The sequence below is a fragment of the Lathyrus oleraceus genome, chromosome 7 (assembly GCF_024323335.1).
Source record: "Lathyrus oleraceus cultivar Zhongwan6 chromosome 7, CAAS_Psat_ZW6_1.0, whole genome shotgun sequence".
In the NCBI taxonomy this organism is placed as follows: Eukaryota; Viridiplantae; Streptophyta; class Magnoliopsida; order Fabales; family Fabaceae; genus Lathyrus; species Lathyrus oleraceus.
In genome coordinates this window covers 374,910,448-374,916,577 of record NC_066585.1, presented here as the reverse complement: position 1 = coordinate 374,916,577, position 6,130 = coordinate 374,910,448, and positions in this window count along the sequence as shown.

The following is a 6,130-nucleotide window of genomic DNA, read 5'->3' as shown; positions in this document are numbered from 1 at the left end:
TTAACAAGTTGACTTGAGATCCATCTGCTCAGTGGAGACTCTTTTAGATTTGAAAATGTCACACAAGTATTTGTGGTTAGGCATTACTATCTCTAACTTGAGTTCGAGAAGTTGAGGACCGTAGAACATTTACCCCTCTTGGCCTATTTAGGACGTAATGTGGAAACTGTTCAAGTGTAGACTTGATAACAGTTGTTACGCGATACTACACTCAGACGAGTTTCTCTTGAGAATATTATGGGTCGATGAGTCAGTCATCTTAACCTGTAATATCCGATAGATGGAATTAAGACTTTGGGAACTTTTTAGAACATGATCTACAGGTTTTTATCCTTAGTCACTCCTTTGGGATGGTTCTTACCCAGACTCCATGCTTGTGACTTACAACAAACCCTTGATTCTTGGTTGATCCAATCAAGTCTTGTCAATATCAATGGAACTTGGGTGTTGATAAGGTGAAAACCATAATCCACCAAAATGGATGATTGATCTTGACAATGACTTGATTCATCCCTTGATCTTTGTTTGTTTGCCTTGTGTGTGATCCCTTATTTGTGATTGTTACATTCATGCATTCATGCACATCATAACATTCATCACACGAAAATTTCAAGGAACTGAGGTATTATTTGCAAATATTTTCAGACCATGGATTATGGACGAAGGAACACTAAGAAGTACAGTTTCAGATGTCCCGACTTGAAAGAGTTAAGGAAGCTAGCATCTTTTGTATTAGATCCCTTGGACTTTAAACAACGTCATGGGAAGCTTCTATCTATCTTGTCTGCTAATGTGGTTGAAGGACTTTTGAGTGTATTGGTTCAATTCTATGGTCCTCTCTACCGTTGCTTCACTTTCCCAGATTATCAGCTTGTGCCTACATTGGAGGAGTATGCCCATCTCTTGGGGATACCTGTTTCTAATAGAGTTCCTTTTAGTGGATTGGATGAGATTCCCAGATCTCATCTTATTGCTGAAGCTCTTCACTTGAAGAAGTCTGAGATAGAGGCTCAGTGGGTGAAGAAAGGAGGTTTATTTGGGTTTCCATCTGATTTCCTCATCAAGGAAGCTACTACTTTTGCTCAAGCCGGTAGTGTGGATGCTTTTGAAGCTATCTTTGTGTTGCTCATCTATGGATTAGCTTTGTTCCCTAACATTGACGGTTTTGTTGATGTTAATGCCATTAGACTTTTATTGATTGGGAATCATGTACCTACTTTGTTAGGTGATATGTATTTCTCTTTGCATCTAAGGAATTCTAAGGGTGGAAGGACTATTGTCTGTTGCATTCCTCTTCTGTACAAGTGGTTTATTTCACACTTGCCTTAGACACCTACTTTTATGGAGAACAAATAATGTTTACGATAGTCTCAGAGACTTATGTCTCTCACTAATGATGATATAGTTTGGTATGATCCTTCTTTGAGCAGTTTGGAGATTATTGAATGTTGTGGTGAATTCTCTAATGTGCCTCTCATTGGTACACAAGGAGGAATTAACTACAACCCTGCTTTGGCTCGTCGTCAGCTTGGGTTCCCCTTGAGAGACAAACCTAATAACACTTTGTTAGAAGGTCTTTTATATCAAGAGGGTAAAGATCCCCAACATTTGAAGCAGAAGATTATGCATGCTTGGCGTAATGTGCATAAGAAGGGAAGATCCGAGCTTGGTCTGCGCAATTGTGTAGCTTTGGAAGCATACACTCTTTGGGTGAAGAAGGGATCTTTGGAGTTGAAGATGCCTTATCCTTGTGAGAGACCTATATCTATGGTTGTGGTTGAGCCATTAACTCTCCCTAACCAAGATGTAAAGGAGTTGGAAGACGCACTCGCCAAGATGAAGCAAGAGAAAGATATGTAGGAAGAGTGTTTTCGTGGTTTGAGCAAAAAGCATGAAGAGTTGTAGTTGAAGTCTAAGGATAAAGATGCACTTATTGAGATACTTGAAGATCGAGTGACAAAGAGACAGAGAGAGCCAGAGGTTTCATCTTCTAGCATGCCTCAGCCTTCTGTTGTTTGGAAGAAGATTGTTGATCAGCTTGTCCTCGAGAAGACTCAGATGAAAGCTTCTTTTGAGACCGAGATTTGATGCATTCGAAGGAAGTACGTGCCTACAACCAGATCTTCTGACGTTGTTGTTAGGGATCCTTAGGATGACTAGTCTCCTTTTCTCTTGTATTTTTCATTTGGTTTCTGAAATTGTACTCATTGTAATCCTTCCAATTATATAAATAAAAAGAGATTTTTATGGGCATATGAAATTGTTGCAATTGTTGTAAAGTACATATATATTTGTAAATGATATAGTAAGTTCCTTGAAAATAAAAATAAACAAACAAGCATTGCATTTCATGCATCATTTGCATAAGCAGGTTTCTCTTTCGCCAGATGTCTCATTGGTGTTTCTTTTGTGCCTCAGCCAAGCTGACTCATCGGTACAACACTCACGCCAACCATCTGAGAATCATGGAACATCTTGAGCAAGAGAACAGAGAGTTGAAGGACGAGATCGCTCGAGTGACTGCCATGATGGAGTTAGTGTTGGTTGCTCAGAGTCAATCTTCTCCAACACCCACAACTCCTCCTCCTCAGAGGACTGTTATTTCAGAGGTGGCTACCTCTACCATGCCTGTTACTACCGCTCATTTTGCGCCTGGTATGCCTGCCGGATTCCCGTGGGGAATGCCGCCGAATTTCGTGCCTGAAGGCTTTGCGCCCACTTTTTCTTCTATGCTGGCATCTAGCCCAATCATGTCTGTGCCACCTCCTGTTGTGCACACCTTACCTCGTGTAGAGGACACCATTTATCATTCCGAGCCGTCTGAGGGTCTGGATGTTTACGAGAAAATGGATGAAATGAAGGATCAGTTTCTTGAGCTGCACAAGGAATTGAAGATGTTGAGAGGTAAGGATTTGTTTGGGAAGAGTGCATGCTGAGGCACATGAGTGACCTAGATGGAATTTGCCCATCCTGCGTAACAGGATAAATGTCTACAGGCCCAATATTGAACTGGACAAGGATGACACGGTCTATGCCTTGTGTTCAATATAGACATAAGGGCAAAAGGATAATTGTACACATAAGTATTGTCACAAAAGGATTTGTCAGATCACGTGACATATTCGTGTCTTAGGTAGCAGTGATGTGTTGCTAGATACCGCTCACTATTTATTATGTTAAATACGTGATTTAATATAATTGCCAATGTCACGAAAACCTACAGGGTCACACAAAAAAGGACAGATTGATGAGAGATAGAGTAACTAAGGAACACTGTAAAGTACGACGCACTTAAGTGAATTGTAGAACATCGTAAGGTACGATGTACTTAAGTAGAATATGAAATATGGTAAGGTACCACACGCTTAAGTGATTTTGGCATATTATAAGATATGGGCCACATACACTTAAGTGAGCTTTTTAGCTTGCAGCCCACACAAGTGGTTCTATAAATAGAACCCTTGTGCAGAAGCATTTGTGAAGTTGCAATTTCATTTCTCTCTCTCTCTCACTGAAAGCCTTCATTTGTAGCAGCTAGCACTGAGATTGAAGGAATCCGTTCGTATGGACTGAGTAGAGGTGTTGTCACCATTCAACGTTCGTGATCGCTCCATAAATCTGCATCAAAGGTTTCAATCGCCATAAGAGGTAATGATTTTATCACTAATCATGCCCATTCGTAAGGATCACTAAAGGGGATTTTTTTTAAATTCCGTTTCATTTTGGATCGCTCTTCTCCTTCAAGGATATCTTCATCTGATTCATTAGAAGAAATTGAAGACTGCTAGATATTGGAGTGCTGGCTTGGATATTATGGCTATCTTTATTTGATGTCTTGGTCTTCATATGGCTTTCTTGGATATTACTTATGCTTATTGCTTGTTCAAAAGTCCAAAGGAAAATGGGTTTCTATCTGACATTCTTGTCTTGTGGATTGCATCCCATTGGTAAGATCTTTTCAACTCTTAACTTTTAATTTTTGTCTAGGATAGTCTCTTCATCTCCTCTCACCTCTTTAATTTCAAAGTCTCTCCCTCTTTTCAAAAACTTTCTTTGATTGTGTTCTTCAACTTACACATGTTTTAATGATTAGAAACTTTGGCCTTATGTCATTGAATTTTTAAACTTTTTCTTAAATCAAACCTGCGAATGAACTTAATCATATTGACTTAAATTTCAAAAAGACAAAAAGAACTAACAACCCCATTCAAGTATTTGGCCTTTTGTGCCTTTTATGTTAAACTTTTGATTAAAACCAATTTAACAACTTCTTTAAAAATTTTACCATGAACTACGGGGTTTTGATCCCTCATTTTTATGTTGGTACGTAAGCATAGGACCGAAGGTTTTGTCAAACACAAAAATATAATTAATGAATTCTTTTTTCATCCCCCCATTCTAATTTTTTTATCAAACATCATTTTAACCAAAATACTTGCACACAAAAAATGGCTCCCTAGGAGTACCTAGGACACTTTGGGTGCTAATACATTCCCTCTGTGTAACTGTAGCGGTAAATTCATGATCATTAAGCTATGGATAAACTTAACGTCAATAAAACCAGAGTCGCCACCGCGCTTTTATTGTTTCCAAAGGATAAGGGAAAAGTACGAACAAAACCCAAAGATAAGAAGTTTTCAAATCAAAACTAATAAAATGCTAGAGATTACAGGTAAGGGGATTGGTTACACAGAGGGAAGGTGTTAGCACCCAAAGTGTCTTAGGTACTCCTAGGGAGCCCTTTTTTATGTGTGTATGTGTTTTGGCATAAAAGATGTTTGCAATAAATAGAGTGGGGAGATGAGAAAAGAATTCATTAATTATATTTTTGTGTTTGACAATACCTTCGGACTTATGCCTACATACCAACATAAAACGAGGGATCAAAACCTTGTAGTTCGTGGTATCAATTTCAAAATGAGTGAATTGCTTTTAACGAAAATTTAAGTTTAAAAGAGGCTCAAAATACCTAAAAGAGTTTGAATGAGTGTTAGTTCTTTTTGCCTTTTGAAATTTCAAGTCAAGTATGGTTAAGTTCATTTACAGGTTTGTATTAAGAAAAGAAGTTTAAAAAAATGCAATGGCATAAGGCCAAAGTTTCTAATTTGCAATAAAGTCTAAGTTTAAAAAAAATCACAAGCAAAGACGATTTTGAAAGGGGGGGAGAGATTTGAAATTTAAGAAGTGGGATGAGATGGAGAGACTAATCCTAAGCAAGAATTTAAAAGTTAAGAGTTGAAAAGATCTGACCGGTGGGATGCAATCCAATAGACAAGAATGTCATATAGAAACCCACTTTTCCTTTGGATTTTAAAATCAAGCAATATCAATAAGCAAGTAGCAAAATGAAGAGCAAGACATCAAATAAAGATAGCCATATCCAAGCTAGTCACTTTATAGTCTTCTTCAAAATCTTCCCCATGTATCAGATGACATACTCCTTGAATGACTCAGAATAAGGCATTAAACACAGGTTCAAAGTCATATTTGCATCAAGACCATGCAACATATGAACTCAAGAGGGATCCCAATACTTGCATCAAATGAAAGTTCAATTCACAATGGATTGGCTTTAGAAAAGTTGGCATTGGCCAAGTCCTTTTGCATAGGGAGTGTTGCCTAATTCTAAGTCCAAGTCTCAGATCAAATCCAACAGTCCACACAAATATTTTTTAGGGTTTTTGTTGTTTATTATGTATTTTAAGGTCCTAAGACCACAAACACAAACAAGGTACACAAACAAATATATGCAATCACAATTATATGGCTCAAGTGAGCAAAGTAAAAATGGCATTAAAATAAACAAGTTAAATGATATGAATAATGGCAAATGATAAAAGAGCTTGAATTTAAAGTGCATACGGTAAATGACTTGAAATTAAAAGTTAGTCAAATGTTAGTTGATTAGATGTTAGTATTGTTTTTGCTTTTCAATTGTTCAAATCATTCTTTGGAGAACACTTAACCGTCTATTCACAAGCATGGATCCTTGAACCAAGACATCTTCCAAAGAAAGGAAAAAGGTCAAGTTTCCACACAATACCATGAAAGGGGGGAGATTTACAATCTCACTTACTAGAATGCTATGCTTTTGGGTCAAAATTTAGCGCTATATTAAGCTATCGTAATT